This window comes from Ruditapes philippinarum, unplaced genomic scaffold, assembly GCF_026571515.1.
Source record: "Ruditapes philippinarum isolate M1 unplaced genomic scaffold, ASM2657151v2 ctg1351_1_1_1_1, whole genome shotgun sequence".
Classification (NCBI taxonomy): Eukaryota; Metazoa; Mollusca; class Bivalvia; order Venerida; family Veneridae; genus Ruditapes; species Ruditapes philippinarum.
The window spans coordinates 245,902-264,456 of record NW_026858449.1 but is presented as its reverse complement, the minus strand read 5'-3'; the positions used below and the strand labels follow the sequence as shown (position 1 = coordinate 264,456).

General features: G+C 30.6%; 1 long non-coding RNA gene across 1 annotated transcript; it reads left to right on the top strand.

The window, feature by feature from the left end:
• Positions 1-1,335: 1,335 nt before the first annotated feature.
• Positions 1,336-8,758, top strand: LOC132753203 (uncharacterized). Its single transcript, XR_009628923.1, has 3 exons — positions 1,336-1,553; positions 8,133-8,257; positions 8,629-8,758. It is a non-coding gene; the product is annotated as an uncharacterized LOC132753203 (long non-coding RNA).
• The last annotated feature ends 9,797 nt before the right edge of the window (positions 8,759-18,555 follow it).

Below are 18,555 nucleotides of genomic sequence, written 5' to 3'. Positions count from 1 at the left end.
TTTTACTAGGTCAGTTCTAATTGCTGTATTGACAGTAATTTCTTATCCAGACAGTATTCTCACATTTCTCCCAGGTTGAAATGCCCTACTGATTGTTATGGTCCATGTAGGAAACAGCCATCAGTTCCGATTCCCAATGATAACAGTTATAAATGGTTTCTGTTAGGAATTGCTAAATGTAACACCTTTTTACCAAATGAAAGGGGATGAAGCTTGCATCTGTAGGAGCTATATTTTATAATGTAACTTTTGGTATTCCTTCATAAGTATAAAGCTAGAAAACCTCCAATTTCACTTTAACAGTGTCAGAGTGTCTTTAGTAAAAAAAAGACTTTTTATCATTTTTTTTAGAAATTCAGATATTTCAGTGTAACATTTGATTGAATGTAAGCGTTTTGGGCGGCAATAAGTGTTTTGGGTGATTATAAGCATTTTGAGGGTTGGTGTGCTGCAGAGTGCATTATGTAAACATCTTTTACTTTAATATTGCTGACACATATAAATTACTTATTGCACCTTATATAGATATAAGCTGTTTACTTTACAAACATCATCTATGTTTTATCCTTTGATGCTATTCTTGGTAGAACAATACACACATTTTGTGATGATTTTGTGCCATTTACTTGGAAAAACTAATAATTACATTTTGGAGACTCAGCTGATTGCCCTTATTGGCCATAATCAGAGTTTAGTAATTAGTATTGATGATGTCCAAGCTAAATGCATAATCCTCTAATGTACTGCGTCAATGATTATTTTGTCCAGATTTCAGAAAATTAACAAGATTGCAGGGGCATTAATGAAATAATAGATAAGATTATCATATCTTGTAGTGCAATGAGAATTATACCAATGAGTGCTTAGCAAAGAACTGAATGACAGAACTGTATTGCCTGAGCATAAAGGCTGTCAGGGTACACATACATTCAGTCTGTCCGATCAATTGTACCAGCTTTCTTTTTTAACAGACCATTATCAATTTTGAAGAAATGGAGATGAAAATTCAAAATTGGTCAGCCATTATAACATGGTGTAGTCAGACTGCACAGATGTGTAGGCTAGTCTGGTACAATACTGGTGGCATTTTTGAGCTCCTGCAGTGACTAGCAAGGATTATTTCATAATTTTAGTGTTCTTTAAAAATAATTAACAATGGCAAAACTCATAGCAAGAAAAGTCTGTAGCATAGAAAAATTATCAGTTAGTACTAATTATTTCATGTATTTGATTTGATACATGGATATAATAAGATAATTAGGATATGACGTTTATTAACACGCTGATCTGATAATTTATCAAGTCTCTAAAATTCATCATATTTGCATTGTCATATTTACATGTATTTATTTCAGTGCCATTTTTTCAGTTTATATAATTATAAGATTTAAATATTTTGCAGGTTCTTAACCATGTTGCCCCTCTTGAGGCCACCAACTTCTCCACCTGTTGCACTCCAATACAATTGAATTTCAAATTGCTGGCATTTGTCTCACATGACTGGTATGAGGCTCATGCTCTGATGAATGAACCCAAAGGAATCTAAATGAACAGTAAGTACTTTATAAATATTTGGTTTCATTTAAGTAACATTAGGTTAGGCAATAAGTCAGTTCCTTCTGTAATTAGGTCAGATCTCTTGTGAGTTTAAGAGATAAGTAATTAACATCTACAGAGGGTATTATATACCTTAATTGTCTTCATTAAACAGGTCAAACAGCCCATTGAGACTGTAAGTTACATCAGTTACATGCTTTGTGAGCTAACAGCAAAGGAAATGGGTTCACATTTTAGAAAGTGGTTGTTACTAATTAACAATGATTGTATTGAATTACTAATTGCAAATTAATCAACCACTTCTGGGAGGAAGTGAAGACATTAATTCAAATAAGTAACAGTTGCTTTGCGAAACAGGTTAATTGTGTTTATAATACAGATGAGGAGTCTAAAGGATTTCCATGCTGAATTTGTTTCATAGTCATTTAAAAATTAATATCAAGCACTGAACAAATGTGTGTTTTTTTCCACCCTTTAACTTCTTTAGCTTCATGGTGCACTTCTGTTTACAAAAGAGTAATCAACATGTTCCCCTTATTTTTAGACAAATTTATCATTAATAAGTGCAACAGCAAAACATTGTAATTGTCAAATTTTGTTTGTACTCTAGGATTAATTTTGACATTTCTAAATATTTTTAATTCTGTAGAAACCATTAGCTTCTTGCATCTATAACAAGAGGACATAAAAAAATAGCATTGTTTGTTCTTAATATAACTTTCAAGTAAACATGTTTTGACATTGGTGTTGATTTAACATTTTGTCAATAAGCTAATTTGAGCTATAAAAGGGTATAATATTCCATTGTAGATGTGATAACTGTTTTTGTCATCAGAATTATCTACTCTGGGCATGACATCAGCTGATAATGACCACACTAATAATACCTTATTAAAAGGCATTACAGTTATTTTATTAAAAGCCCTGACCATATAAAGATCATGATGCCTTAAGTATGTGTAAATACAAAAGTGTCAAAGATCAAACTGTTAAAAGAAGTATTATTTTGTATGTACTGTTACATATCTATGACATTTATATTACATCGTTATCATGTCATGAAGGGACAAAAGCTAACTGTTATTATAAAGATTATATTAGAATTAGTCTAGGGGTGGGTATCAGGCATTTAAACAAGTGGAGATAATTTGTTCTGATATATCTGACATGATTGACAGTTACTTAACATTACAGTGTTACTTTCTGCATATAAAATAATTACTAAATTAGAGCACTTAGGGGCAATAACTGTGAAATATTTTTGTAGGGCATTTAAATATATGTCTATTTTGGTATTTATTCTCTAAGGCAATAATTCCATGTCAGTATCTGCACATTTTGCACAAAGATTGTCACAAATTGCAATGATGGTGATAATAAAATACCCTCCAGTTGTTGATAATGTTTTAGAGTGATTTGTATCAATATTTTGCAAGTTTCACACTATGTATCTAATTTTCTAGATGAATGTCTAATGTAAGTTGATCTAGTACAGCAAGATGCTTGTAAAAGCCAGAGGCTTGTTTTGGAATGGTTGGCAAAATATTCTGATCTCTGCTGCCAGAGGCTTGTTTTTCTTATCACATTTGAATGGTTCACAATTTATTCATTATCCTACTGGTGCACACAATGACATTGCAGTTTTGTTTATTGTCATTGGATTTTGTTGTTTTATTATTGTATGACGGCTATATTATGATATAATTTGTTATTTATCTTAAAAATTATGAAAAAAAAAATACAAAATTAATTCTTGCAGCATTATTGAGATAAAGTACATTTGAAGATTATATTTATATGAAAACACAAAAGTTTTGGTTTCTGCCGTTATAGGCATTCTGTAGGGATTCTGCTTTTCTCTATTTACTAAATCAAATTTCTTCTCTGATTATGACATTATTATGTAAAACCTGCATATTTCTGGCTTTTTTTAAAAAAATTATTATTTTAAGGGAGATGAGTAACAGACATGCTGGTTTCTAAAACATAAGCTTATAAGCAGAGAATAAAAGCAATATTATCATAATATCTAGTACAATTGCATAATTTGTACTGCCCTGTAGGGAAAACGGTCTTCCTTTTTCCATATTAATGCAGGGAAAAGAGAGATAAAATCTAACTGTACGTTTTTACCCTTTGTCGGTAAAAGGTCCATAAATCATTTATTAGTTTCTGATACACAATTTCAAACTTTGATCTTTCTCACCTGCAGAATTGCCTCTGGTTGACAGTTACATTTAACAGTTAAATTATCAGTAAAGATTTATATCTGTAAAATTAGACCTGTAATTGACTTTTAAATGGATTCTGGGGGTAGGCAAGGATGTCATACATGCCCCTTTCTGTTTCCATGATAATGATAAAAATCTGTTGTGAAAAAAAAAGCTTCAGTAAATAATTATAAGTTAAATCCTTTTTGATAAAATGTGTTGCTTTTACACAGCATTTATAAATATATAAAAAAGCTAATTTTATTTTTCTATTATATCTATTTTTTTTTGTCAAAACCATAACACATAGACAGGCTTTAAGTGAACAGATAATTGAAGGGGTAAGTTAAGTCATTAAAAAACTAAATTGCCCTCATTTAATTTTTGTCTTTTTTATTTTTTCATAAATCAAATTGGGTTCATTTGAAATTATGCCTGTATTATAATCCTGTATGGTGTTGAAAGGCCATAAAACCCAACTCATACCAAACAGTCATCTAAAGGAGACAAAAGTCCTTTATCATATTAGTAAAATGGATGCACTCTTTTTTTAAATTAAAAGGTTAAGATAAGACTCTTAAATTTGCACTGGTTCCAATATGTGCATCTCTTAGTGGATTAATTATGCCTGGTTGTACTGTGTACTAACGATGAACTGTATTTTACAAGGGTCATCTGCCATATTTATGTTAAAATTTCATTGAAAAGAAGTAGTGTTAATGGCATATAATTGTAAGTAACACCATTTTTATCATTTTTACATTGAGATATCTGGCAAAAACCCATCAATTATCTATATGTTTATTGGTTCCATCCATTAAGCCTTAAAATTAAAATTCTTAATTTACGGCTGTGAGATTTTTATTGGGTAATAAGATAACATATATTTAAATTACCCGTACAGATCATGGATTTTTATATATATTTTTTTTTAAAGGTTCAGTGATCATCACTTTTAGTGCATTAAATCTTTTAAATGGAGGTTTTCTTCATTTAAAGGTTTAATATAACCATGTCAAAGTGGTTACTTAGATTATCAGTTGATTTGTACCAGGGTTTGAATGAAGCTGCTTCAAAAATATTTTGGTTAGTTATAAAAATAGACCTTCAATGGTTAAATTTTTCATTCTTTTAAATACATTATAACCAATTATAATATAATATATATTAATTTGATGTATAATTTATTATTATAAAATATATTATTGTCTTAACATCATGGATAACTTAAACTTTGTTAATTAAGTTGAATTTCTGTAAAATGGAATAGACCTGTATAAATTTTGAAAATTTCCACTGTTAATCTTATTGATTTTGATGTTAGAAAAAAAAATCTAAGTAATTAAACAACCAAAGCATTATAATAGTTTATGGTAAGAACTGGTCTGACATTTTGATAGTCGACTGGCATAATTCACAGTCATTGGTTTAATCATTATGAGTTTATTTCAAACAATTTCACAGTTTATATACAAATAATACCAATAAGTAATGTACAATGTCATGATACAGGCATTAATTGTTGAAAAAATTGATTGGGTCTGAAAGCTGAGCTTTATAATCACAGTAATTATGGCAATATAGAGAAATTGTTCTTTAGAAAACATATAAAACAGCTGTGGGTCATCTTCTAGACTCCTTAATTTCAATAAATATTCTAGCATGTACATTAAGCGCCAATTTTAATGACGTAATACTTATAAAAAGTGTTGTTTGCATTACAAGAAATGAAAAAATATGTTAAAAATACGGTGCCAGCTATATAATTCCCATGGAGAAGATGTTTATATAAGGCACCACCTTTCTGTATGGAACTGTTAAAATAAGTTGTGAAACTGTGGACCATGCTAGACAACTAAATTAGGAGAAAACAGTAAAGTCATTGTTGACTTGTGATACAAGATGTTGGGCATTGCTCCTGTGAAAGGAAATTTGCCACCACAGGCTTTTAAACTCTTTCCTTGTTCCTTTCTTGGATAACACTTATGTCTTCCTTAAGTTCCATGTAATCATAAAAATGACATTGAAAGAAGATTCTTAATATACAACCTTTTTAATGACTAATTGTTGTTCTCCGACTTGATTCCACATAACTTTAGGAGCAGAGGAAATTTTCTTGAAATTCATCCAAAGAGGGGGACTGGGACAGTTCCCTAACGGTCATGTCGTTTGATAAAGAACTATTTTATATTTATATTCTTAGACAAGACCTGTATATTTGTTGGTGATTGAAGTCTGAAATTAAAAATTAAGACTTTAAAATGTTGATTTAAATGATCTGACTCTGTTGTTATTTGTTTAAAAATGCCGGAATCATAAATTCTTAATGCAGACAGTATAAAATAATTACATGTATGTTTGTAAACTTTCATCAACACCATTTTGACAATGATTCAGCCTTACCAAAGGAATTCCGCATTTTGAAAAGTAAAAACAGTTTATTTTAGAATGCAGCCCACTAATCAGCTGATGACCAAATGAACATATTTTTCTTTAATTTATGTTCAAAATTGTCAGACATTTGAGGTTGATAAGTTCATTTTTGTGTTGCCTCTACGGAGTAGTGGCGACATATAGGGATCACTTCTCCTTCGTCTGTCTGTCCGTCCGTCACAAAACTTGTCCCGACTACTCCTCATAAACTACTGGTGCAATTTCATCCAAACTTTACAGGAATGATCAGTACCAAGTCCAGTTGTGCATATTGTCAGCATTTTCCGGTTCAATGATTTTTGTCAGAGTTATGGACCTTTAATAATTTTTATTTCTAAAGTTTGTCCGGACTACTTCCCTTATACCACTAATGCAATTTCAATGAAACTTTACAGGATTGATCTGTAGCTTAAATCCTTGCGCATATTGCACGGGTTTTCCGGTTGAATGATTTTTGGCCGAGTTATGGCCCTTTGATAAAAAGGTGTTTTTTTCTGTGTGTTGCCAGATACACAAAAGCTTGTCCGGACTACTCCTCATAAACTACTGGTGCAATTTTATCCAAACTTTACAGGAATGATCAGTACCAAGTCTAGTTGTGCACTGTCCGTCTGTCACAAACTTGTCCCAACATGAAATTGGCCATCATGAGGCGACACATGTGATCACTGATCGCTCTTGTTCCATGTTACCAGGACACAGGTTATATATATTATATGCAGATATATATTGACTCTGGTATATTCAAGCTTAATGCGCCAGAAAATAGTCTCAGAATTAGAACTGGATCCTTTCAAATAATTGGTCTGATATAAAGAGGACACCTGACACATTATGAAAGTTTAGTTGGAAACAGGATGTCATTCAGTGTACTTGTCAACACAATCATTATATGTCAGATATTGAAATAATTAGTGTTGGTAGTTAAGTTAAAATAAAAATAAATACTGTAATCAAACATTTAAATTGAACCTACAATATAATATGAAACAAAACCTAAGGGTTATCAATATAATTGTGACATCGTCTTTAAGACGTCCGGTATGTCGCGAAAGTTTCAATTTTGAATCTGATTAATATTCAAGGGGATAAACTATTAGATTTATTAATTGTTACAAAGATCAAAGGGCATTTTATTTTCACCTTTATTTGTGTGGGAGTTTTCAACACACTGGTTAATTTCGTTGATTGTTGTTCGGTAAAGCATTGTTGATACAAAATTCCTACAACAATTCAAGGAATAATAGTGAATGAATAATTGGGCTCATTGAGAGTATTTATCGCCTTAAAATTTGCATAAAAAAGTAGTATTAGTTTCAGAGAAAATGAGAAATGGTTAAAATGTTATTTGCCACCTAATGTTGATGATGATACCCTTCGCCTGTATTGTAACATTCCAAACACGCCCTTTTAAATTCTAACAGTATTTTTGAAATATTTTTGGCAAAAGATGGCAGAAAACCTGACGAAATAGGATCCGTCTTGACACTTTGTTGACAGAAATAACTGTTGGTGTTTTTTTTGTTATTTTTTTCATCACATGACAAAATCAACACAGTGGTTCTTATATAATTAAATGAATATGAAGATTTTTTTTCCATATTTAAACCAGTGATGTGCAAAATCATCCATATAAGTAGTTAAATTTTAAAGAACATTCTTTTTAATTGTTTGAAAAAATAAAAAAAAGACATTTATATAAGTTTGTTAGTTATATTAATGAAACAATTATATTTGATAAACTCTTTCTATAAAATTTGGCAATGATATATGATGTTGGTACTGGTTTTTATGTCTATTTGAAAACTTATGTCTGATTGAATTAGCATATAAATTGGTTTAAGGCTGACCTTTTACTGGAGGGGAAAGTTATGTAAGGTAATAGTAGTGATTTCAGCATCTCATTATTGTCCTGTTTATTTTTCATTTCAGGTTTTTAATCATTTGATGATGGAATTGATTAAAAGTGATAAACAGGCAAATAAATGATGGTCCAATGGAGTAGCCACAGGGGGCTGTATATTTTAATGAAATGGAAAATACAGAATTAACAGTTGGTATATAATATTCTATGCCATTTAAGTTTAGTATGATCATTTTTTATAGCCAGTGTTATTTAAAAATACCTTACACCATATTTTATGTATGTTTTTTCATAAGCGATTGATTTTAACTTTATGATGAATTTTTTGCTCAAAAATAATATTGCTTTCAGATAATTATTTATATATAATATTACAGCAGTGAAATTATTTTTAAATCTTTGGATACATTATCCCAACTCAACTGCCATAGTATAAATTACAAAAGGATCATGATTCAACCAAAGGTGCCTACCTGAATTCATGCATTTTAAAGTATTCAAATTGTGGGTGAAAATAAAATACTAAACAATAAATATATTAAAATATACCTGTTTCTTTATCAGTCTAGAATGGGGTCCCATCGCTATTGATAGATTAAGATGATAGAGGGCTCTGATGATGGCAGAACAATCTGAGGAGTGAATCCCAAAGTGGGTGATTTTTCTGACATAGGAAAAGGTTGGTACTCTTAACTGCCCATTCCCTTTAATAAAATAAATGATGATTGTATCTTCCAGTACTGATGATATAAGAGGAAATATTGGGTAAATGCAACAAGGCTCAAACCCTTTATCCCTGACCTGAGGGGATGAGTGAGAGGCCGCAACCACTAGTCTCCTGCTCTTCTCAACTGAAACAATGAACTTAATGAAATCGTAAACTGCTTACAAGTACTCTATCTTGTTGTTTTGACTTCTAGACAAACAAACCATAGTTCATATGTCTCGAAAGCTTCATTGACGTGTTTTTACTATAATAGTAACGCTGCTTGAATAATAAAGATTATTCTAAGACAAATGCTATATTTCCTAGAAAAGTCGCAGTCGGCCTGCTGTTATAAGCCTTGTATGACATAGTAATATGGCTTTGCAACTCGTACGATGTCAATGAACAATGTTTCATTAGCGGTCGGTGACATTTTTTAGACTTTGATATCAGGTCATATCTTCTATACACACTCTGAAGTTCTTTGTTGTTTACTTGCAATAATTTACTAATGCTGTAATGACATTGAAGAAGTAACAAGATGATGACATTGGAACTTCTCTTTAAAAAATATTTATACATTAAGATTTGGCAAGGGGTGAAACCAACTTCATTGGATAGCATATAATAGAATTTGCTTTTTGTTACTCTGTAGCTTGAAGATGTATGTCATTCGCTGATCAAGATTTAAATTGAAAAATCTTGTGTTGTGACTGGAACTCGAATTGTAAAATGTGATAATATTATGATGAAATAAAAAGAGCATTGATTAAGATGCAAGGATAGAGAGTGGAGCAGTTTTGAGAAAGAGTTTTTTTTTATTATTAATTCCAGGTATGTTAGCCTAAAATGAATAATTTCAAAAGGTTGGTGATTCTTGGTGTCCACTCAAGCTTAAAATGTGTGGTGCATCGAGAACTTTCCCGAAAGTTGCAAATTATGGCCTTTACAGTTTCAGTGTGATGGGGTAAAAAAAAAACAACAAAAAATTAAATTAAACAAAATGAACCCTATAGTATACTGAGGTATACAGGTATTTCGAGTCCCTGTGGGCCCTACAAAGCTTCCATCATGGGAAATGAAATTAATTTGATAATTAATTGAAAATGTATTAGATGCTGACTTAATTTTTATGAATACAAACCTGTTGACACCTTTACGGTATTATGGGGAAACCCTTTAATTTGAATAAATGAGCTTGTTATTTCAATTTCTCAGTTCAGTGATACAGTTCAGAAATGCATTATTAAATTTTACCCAGGCACGTAAATCTCTAACGTAATGTCAACATTTGGGCAAAAATTTAATGCGAAAGTGTATAATTAAGTCTTTTTGAATTAAAAAATTTGTACTCGAAAGTGTAGTAAAAGTTATGCAATGTTTTACCAACGTTGATGTATTAATTCAAGTAATTGAAGTGGTACATTGTCCGATATCTAACTTAGATCTATAATTAAGGCACTCCATGATTTTTGAAAAGATTTACATTAACAAAAAAATAATTAATGCTTGACATTGTGTATTGAAGATTTTATCAATTGGTAACTCTTTTGATACCAACATCTTCAATTTTCTATACAGTTGCATTTTGTTACAACATTTTGCAAGGAGCGTTGCTTTTAAATGTAATTTGAAAGGAGTAATTTAAGTGGACAGAAACGATAAAAGTGGAAGATAGGTGGGTAAGGTTTCGTCATAATCTTTAATCACGGCATCTACCCCCTGAAGTAAAAGGAAGCGTAGGATTACAGGACGATGTTACGATCGTCATCGTATTGTCACACAAAATAGAATATTTCCACCTGAATAAGCATTACACTTACAGATTACAAATTCAAGATTACTTATTCATGGATTTTAATGATAAAGTATTGAAAAAATGTAGCAGTTTTGAAATACTACCTATAGTAGATGAATTTCTCTATTTGAAAAATAACAAATTTTTTGTCCGTTAGTAAATCCATCGTAAAATCTGGGCCTTTGAAGTAGGAGAACTGTCTATTGGGGTATGAAAAAGGCTTTTAAATGTGATTTAAAAACATATTTAAAGGTGTATAAAGACACAGGTTAATCTGTTGGCCATATTTCTAGGTTGGTTTATAGAGTCTGTAAATTATTTATTTACTTTATATGCTGTTGATCCTATATCATGTAGGTTGAAAAGAAAAAATTTTGCATTCAAATGAAAAGTTTTCATTATTCATTACATAGTAAAACATCATGTCAGCAAGCTTTTTTTTTTCTTTTTACTAAAAACTGCCAAAAAAAAGTACAGGTTGTTGTAGTTGTTTATTTTATTCAAAATATGTTAATATATTTTGAACAATAAAATGTGGGTGTTTAGAATGTTATGTTGAATGTAGGACTTTCATTTATAAATTAAGCTAAAAAAGATACCAAATAACTTAAGTGTTTGTATATATATAGCTTGAAACACAGCGTAAAATCCGCCCCCTTGCATACCATAATTTCAAAATAAAAATTGGTCCTATTCAGATATTGAAATTTTTCTTGTGGTTAGAATGGAAATGTTCCTATATTTTTATAGAGTTATTATAGAGTTTATTCTATGGAGGGTGATTGATTACATTGAATGTTATTGAATATAATAGCTTTGTCTCATTTATAATTTACAGGTACATATATTATGTAATCAAATTATTTGAAGTTATCTGTAAACATTGTGTTCAATAGTAGGCATTATTACTTGTTTCCATTTGTGCTCAAGATGGTTCTTTTGACGCATTTTGAACTATTCAAATTTAAAAATTAGATTTTCTTTTTTTCTTTTTCTTTTCTCAAGATTTTGTTTCTTTTGCTCTAGACAAAAATTAGGATTACATGACCACTATCATCACACTTTTAGATAAAAAACAACAACAACAACAACAAAAAACTGCATTTCTTCACCCCCATAAAATTTTATCATTTGAAATCATAGAAGATGTTATGGTGCAATTAACAGTTAAGGTAAAATTCCTATGAAGAGAGAATTTGAATACCACCATGATACTTTGTATGTAATCGTTTTATCATAGTTTCCTTTACTGTTACATTTTAACAGTTTCATCCTATGTTATCACTTTTAAAAGTATCATATTCAGTCATTTTCTATTTGTATGAAAGTATCATATTTTCAAACAACATCTATACGATAGGGCTATCTGATTAGAGAATGAAAAGGCGAGACTTTGGGTCATTGCGTTTCAGTGCGAAGCGAGTGTGATCGTAATGTAAAATTACGCTTTTTGTTATTAATCAATGTGAAAACTGAAACTTTTTTTTATTAAGCAAAGACCACTAGATCACCTTTTCAGATGACTCGGTGACAATTTAGATACATAAAAGACAACGTGAGATTCAGCCAAGGGGAAATAGCAGATATGATTATCGCATCTTTTTTTTTTTGAAGTACGTTATTTTTGCAGTAACATAATTTGCATACGCTTGGGTCAATAGTTCATGTCGTATAAATGTCCCGCAATGAATAATGGATATGAACTTGTTGTCCATTACAAAAATAAAAAGAAGACGTAAAACACATTTTTTTTTGAGTTCACAGAAATTTGTATACATTTGCTAAAAACTATCGTATTTTAAAAGGGAAATAACTAAAAAGTTCAAAACCTTATAAAGCTTGGCTGGCAAACCCAGAAGATGGAGCATTATGTTTATTCAGATCAAGGATTCCAGTGTTTGAGCTTCAATTGCAGCACATTTTCCTGTGATTCTTTGATTTTTTTTTCACTGTCGACTATGTGTAGCATAATTTGTTATTATATTTATTGTTATAATTAGTTAAGTCAATTATTAGGAAGATTTAAAACGAGGTTATTACCAGTTAGCATGAATTAAAACCCCTCGACCCATAACCAGCTGATGGTGTTAGACAAAAATAATTGATGTTTTAATTGACATCATGAACACAAACATACAGAAAAAAACTGTACCTTTTTGTTGTGCAAAGAGGATGTTACATGTTTAATTTTCAATTAAAATGAGCAATTATTGACTGAAATTTTAATGTATATCCATTATTTTTTTGGCAGATGTTCCCTTGATATTGGACAAACAAATTTCATGATTTCCAAGAATAGTTAACTTAAAATAACTGATAAATAATTGACAAGCTTGAACATTAATGAGTTGTAGGCACACTGACACAGATATCAGCCTACTCAATATTCTACATCAAATTTGTATAATTATATTAGATTTTCTTTTACATTTTAAGCTCAAACTATTATATAAGAGTTTATAATTTTCCCTTTTTAACTTGTGTTGTTTTCCATTGTCACTAGGGTTATTTTCCCTTGTAACAACTTGTTACTAGGGTTATTTTCCCAAGTAACTAGGGTTTGCATTCCCTTGTCACTAGGGTTATTTTCCCTAAAAGTCACTAGGACTTAATGCCCTTGTTATTTGATTGAAACAATATATGCAAACATTGCAAGTCTTGTCCAGTATTCATCTCTTGGGCTTTTTGCAAAAAAAAAAATAATAATAATAATAAAAAAAATAAATAAACAAAAAATAAAAATGAATGTTTCCCATTGTTTACGAGTAAAAGTTAAATCTTGATTAAATGTAAAATCTCTTGCCCAAATTTTCTAATCTGAATGAACAGGGGCTTTAATTTACCTGTCACCATGGCCATTTATTTCAACTGTCCGAGAACAACAAGTTGATGAGTCAGAAGGGCTGTGATGAAAATTAATATATGGAAATTGAATTTGGACATTATCATAAAATTGTTTTGGCCGATTTGATTGTTAAAGGTAGTGTCAGGGTAGCTCCCGTACAACTTGTCACGTTGACCAGTCAATTGAATTAGCATATCATTTAAATACTGGACAAAAACACCGTCCACCCATCCCCATTCCAGCGATCTTGTGCGATAGTTTTTATGTCAAAAACACACCTGCATGAGCATTGAAAAGCAGTTTTTGGTATGAAAAATTGTTGGATGTTTTCCAAAGGAATGCTTTTAATTGATTTGAAGATATGTAAATTTGTGTGAAAAATTGATGATGATTTTAATCATGGTAATAAATGATTACAAAATTTTCTTACAAATTTGTAATACAAATGAAGAGAAAAATGAAATCAGTTCACAAATAAGAACAAAATGTTTATTTACTAGTTCAAATCTTGATTTTACATGACTTTATGATAATGGTATGCTTTTCTTAATTTCTGCATGTATTATTTCAGGCATGATCTGAGTGGCATCTGGCTAGACAGCTATAGGTTCTCCAAAGTCCTTGGTGAGATTCGAACCAACAATGGTGAGAAGCAAGGGATTTTAAAAATCAGCGACTCGATTAACCTCGAGGTCACAGAGGCTTCATGAAATTTGATTTATAGTGGATGACACTTTAACATAGACCATTTACATATCTTACATCAAATCTAATTGAAAGTATGTTATTTAAGAATTTGATTTAGTTTTAATGTGTTTTTTTGTTAATTCAATTTTAATTGATATTAGCTTGAAAAAAAAAATAGGTTAATGTATCTCAATCATGTACTTTAGTTTGTTTTTTTGTTGTTGTTGTTGATGCAATACATTATACTGTACATGCATGCTGGACAATGTTAAATTTTTGCATGATTTGAACTGAAATTATCACCGCAGATAATCATATTCCTAAGGAAATGTTGCCCTCACATTCATATTTATTTAGCCTGATTTATATGGTTTTTAGAGTAAAATAAAAAAATGTTTTTACTGTGGTCTTTTACTTACACATTGCAAATGTTTACATTATCATTGGACCACTGAAATGGTCACAACAGCCTTCATTGAACCTTCCAATGTGATATCTTGCTATTTTGTGACTATGGAAATCTGGAAAAAGAATATCCCCACAACAAAATTACATGAAAACTGAAGACTATTTATAAGGGATAATAAAAAAAGTGCAGTATCCCTCATGCCTTCTATCACCACTGGCTTGAGCGGTATGCTCGATTTTCAACACTTTAAGTTGAAGCAGTTTTAACCCAAATTTTGGAATCTTGTTATGTTGTGCTTTTATGATTCTGTTTCAAAATATCTAAAGTTTTTATAAAAAGAAAAGTGTCATGTTGAAAAATGTTGAATAAATAAGTCTCTCATATTTTTATACTCAAGTAAACTTTATCAAAGGAAACTGATGAATTTTTTTACCAAACATAATTTTCCAAATTTTTTTTATTTATTACTTCAGTCACGTTTAGTTATTAATAGTGGTTTACAATTTTACAACTTTATTAAAAACTTTTTCATAATATATAAAACATACCTAAGCTGTTTATATTAAAATTAAAAAACGAGAAAGAAATTAAATAAAATGTCTCCCTGGACATGCAGACTTCATTTCATACTCCCATTCTTTTGTGATTGTGAATAGATAAAAACGAAAATTTTAATTTTGTCATTTCATGAAAAAAATTGAAATAAATGAAAGTATGATAAAATACTGAGATTATTGAAAAGTCAAGGATCACCCAGGTATAAATAAAAAGATATAATCTCAGCGCGTAAATTTCTAATTTACTAGATTTGCGTAATGTCTCCCGGGTTATTGAACTTTTATTGAAATTGTTGAAGATTTTAATGTAAATTTGCATTCAACAATACTGAAGCATCTTGAGCAGAGGAAGTTTTTATCTGTAAGCAGGAAATAGGCTCTCAATTGTGATTTAATATTGCATTGTTGGTACTGCTCTCTTATCCAATATTTCACAATATGGGGTATTTTCTATGGATTATTTATGTCCCATTTGAATGAGCTATAGAAGGAGCCTCTGATAAATTGATAATCGCCATTCAAATCTTGTATCACAATTTTGTGTATTGCTATGGGAAGATATGTGTGTGGGGATCACTTCATTATTTTTCACTTGAGAACTTTATTATCGAATTTAATTAGTTTCGTAATTTTAATTAAAATGACCAAGAATAAAAAACGCAATGCAATTTTCTTGCTGATCCTTGAGAAAGATAAATTACTGTTTATGCACCGGTTACTTTGATGTTATTGTAATGTTTTCTCACAAATGTTGCCCAATTTCTACCTCTGTATAGAAATATGTTTGAGTCTTGCCAGGATTGCTGAATTCTTTAAAAGTAAGGAGGCTATTCAGCTATCATATGGTTTCATGTCTATATAATTAATCAATGCACCTGGATTTGTTAGCAATTTTGTGGGGATAAAAAAAATCACCATTCTATGACCAAGAACTGTAATGTGTAATGTGTGGACGTAAAATATGACCAAAATTGTGTAAAAACAGAAATAAATAAAGTAGTTACCTTGTAATTATTTCGCAACAGTTTTCCATATTTTAGTTTATTATCATGATTAATAGCAGCTATTATTATATACTTTGTCCTGTATGTCAGTCTTAAATACTTGTTATTGTTGTTTTTCTGGCATATTTTGTCTTATTGGTGGGATAATGTTGTATTTGTTTTATTATCCTTTTAAACTGCATTAATGACTTGCCTGACGGAATATAGAACCAGGGTCTGAGGTTATGAAAATATTTTCTATGCTCCAATTTAGATCTCCAGTATTTGATTGGTCAAAAACAAGCTCAGAATGTACACTGACCAATGAATATCCTGAGATTTGAGGCTGAACTCGTAAAATGTTTTATAACCCTAAGGAGGCTTACATGCTCACCTTCATAGATTTACCAGGCTCTATGCTGTCAGTTGATAAATTTTCATAAATTTGTATTTCAATGTAGAAATCCTGTAATCCTGATGTTGCAATTATTTTCCAAAAGCATTTGAAATTTACTACTAAATGTTCTTACTCTGCAACAACAGTAAGTAAATACAGTACATGCATTTGTTACTAACCTATAATATAGGACTGGCGTTAAGTTGTGTTACCTTGTGTTGCTTTTGTCATAAAATTATTATGAGTTTTGTCAAGAAATTTATGTTTCTGCTCCCACTTATGTGTATTTTGATGCTTTTAATATGAATTTTCTCAGTGTATGACAAATTATATCTGTATATAGTTACTTTATGTTTCTCTGTAGTTAATTAATGACTGCATTAATTCATAGTAGGTGTTTTACATTTACTAAAATAGGTATCGTAATAGCTGAATAATTTGATTATAATTTTTTTTATCTGTTCTGTTTTTAAATGCTGTTAATTGTCAGAAATATAACCTTGTGTTTTAAAATCCTCCCTTGTGCTTTACGTCATAAATGGAGATAATTTTGTGCAATTTTGATCACTGCGGTACTGCTTCTTTCTTCTTCGACCAAATGGGATATTTGCGATTAAAAAGTTTATAAAATGCAGGGAATTGGATAGAATGGGTCTATTTTTAGAGATAGGAGTGCCTGGGTAACCAACTGCTTTTATTTCCGCTTTTGCATGTTTAATTTCAAGAGTAGGGTTAAAGGTCATGGTAGCGAATCCATTTACAATGATTAACCGTTAAACATCTTAGATTATTTAAAGCAATATTGAATGAGGGGATCTACAATTGGAGACCATCTTCTATAATACAAAATCAATATTAGGATATGACAAGATTACTCTCGATTAGGCTTTATCTTACCGGATTTCCTGTGAACCACTAACACACTTTTCCGGTTCGTCGCAAGAGTGACGTAACTCAGCCGACTTTAATGATAACGTTTTTGGAGTTTTGCAGTAAAGCGGTTTTTTCTCTCACTGCAATGCTTTAAGTGGCTTTTCTTTTCCTATGCATTTGCATAAAAATATATGTCAATAAAATATGGAGGGAAAAAAAATGTCCCCATAGAAACTAAATGTATTTTGGGAAACATTGTAATACAACACAGGTGTTCTAATGCATTTTCATGCAAAGATTTTTTGTGAATGAAAACGTTTTATACTTTTGTTTGATGTCTTAAATAATTACTTAAAACTTAAAAAGGTACTATGTTTTTAAGGAGTTGGGGGGAGGGGGGGATGTCTTAATTTGTCACAGGTGAATTTATCCAGTTTGACAGTAAATTCAGTGAACTTGTAATAAAAAGGACCAAAAGATAACTAATATTGAATGAATTTATTTGAAAAAGAATTTGTAAAGCTCCTTTTAATTAACCTGCAGGTACAAATCTTGTTATCGTCAGAATAGAGCGTGCACACCTGTGCAGTCCTACTAGGCTGTGTATTGTTTGAATCTTAATTTTTGGTATTTAATACTGTGTTCCAAATTCAAAGCATGAGCAGATTAAGTCAGTGATGAGAATTGTTTTGCAAATCATTTGACTTGCAACTTAATGAGCTCAAATCCAACTCAGTACATTGAATATAGAAACTCCAGAACTTAGCAAATATGCTCTTCCCCAGGGTGCAATAATTGCAAAGTGTTGGTCTGTCCATTGTGAACAGTATTTTACCATGAAGTTATAATGGTATACCCCTGGTATGATGGTAAAACCCACATTTGCAGAGTTCCTGATAAAGTCTATATTTTAAGGGGAGTTTGACTCATAATGTGACCTTGTGGGGAAGTTTGGATCCATCTCCACATAAAAACTGTGACCTTAACAGTGTAATAAATGGTATGGCTTGCAACCAAATAAGAGAAAATCAGATCTTTGTGTCAACTTGGTATTGATACAAACTTTTATGAAACAAAAAGTTTACCTATTAATTAACTGAATAATCCTATGAGGGGCAGGTACAAGAAAAGTTACCTGGTTTAAATGCTTCAATAAGTGTACTTTTTGTATCTGATTCAGAATTTACATCATTGTCATCTTTCATCTATAGATAACTGACATTTTTTTTTTGCTAT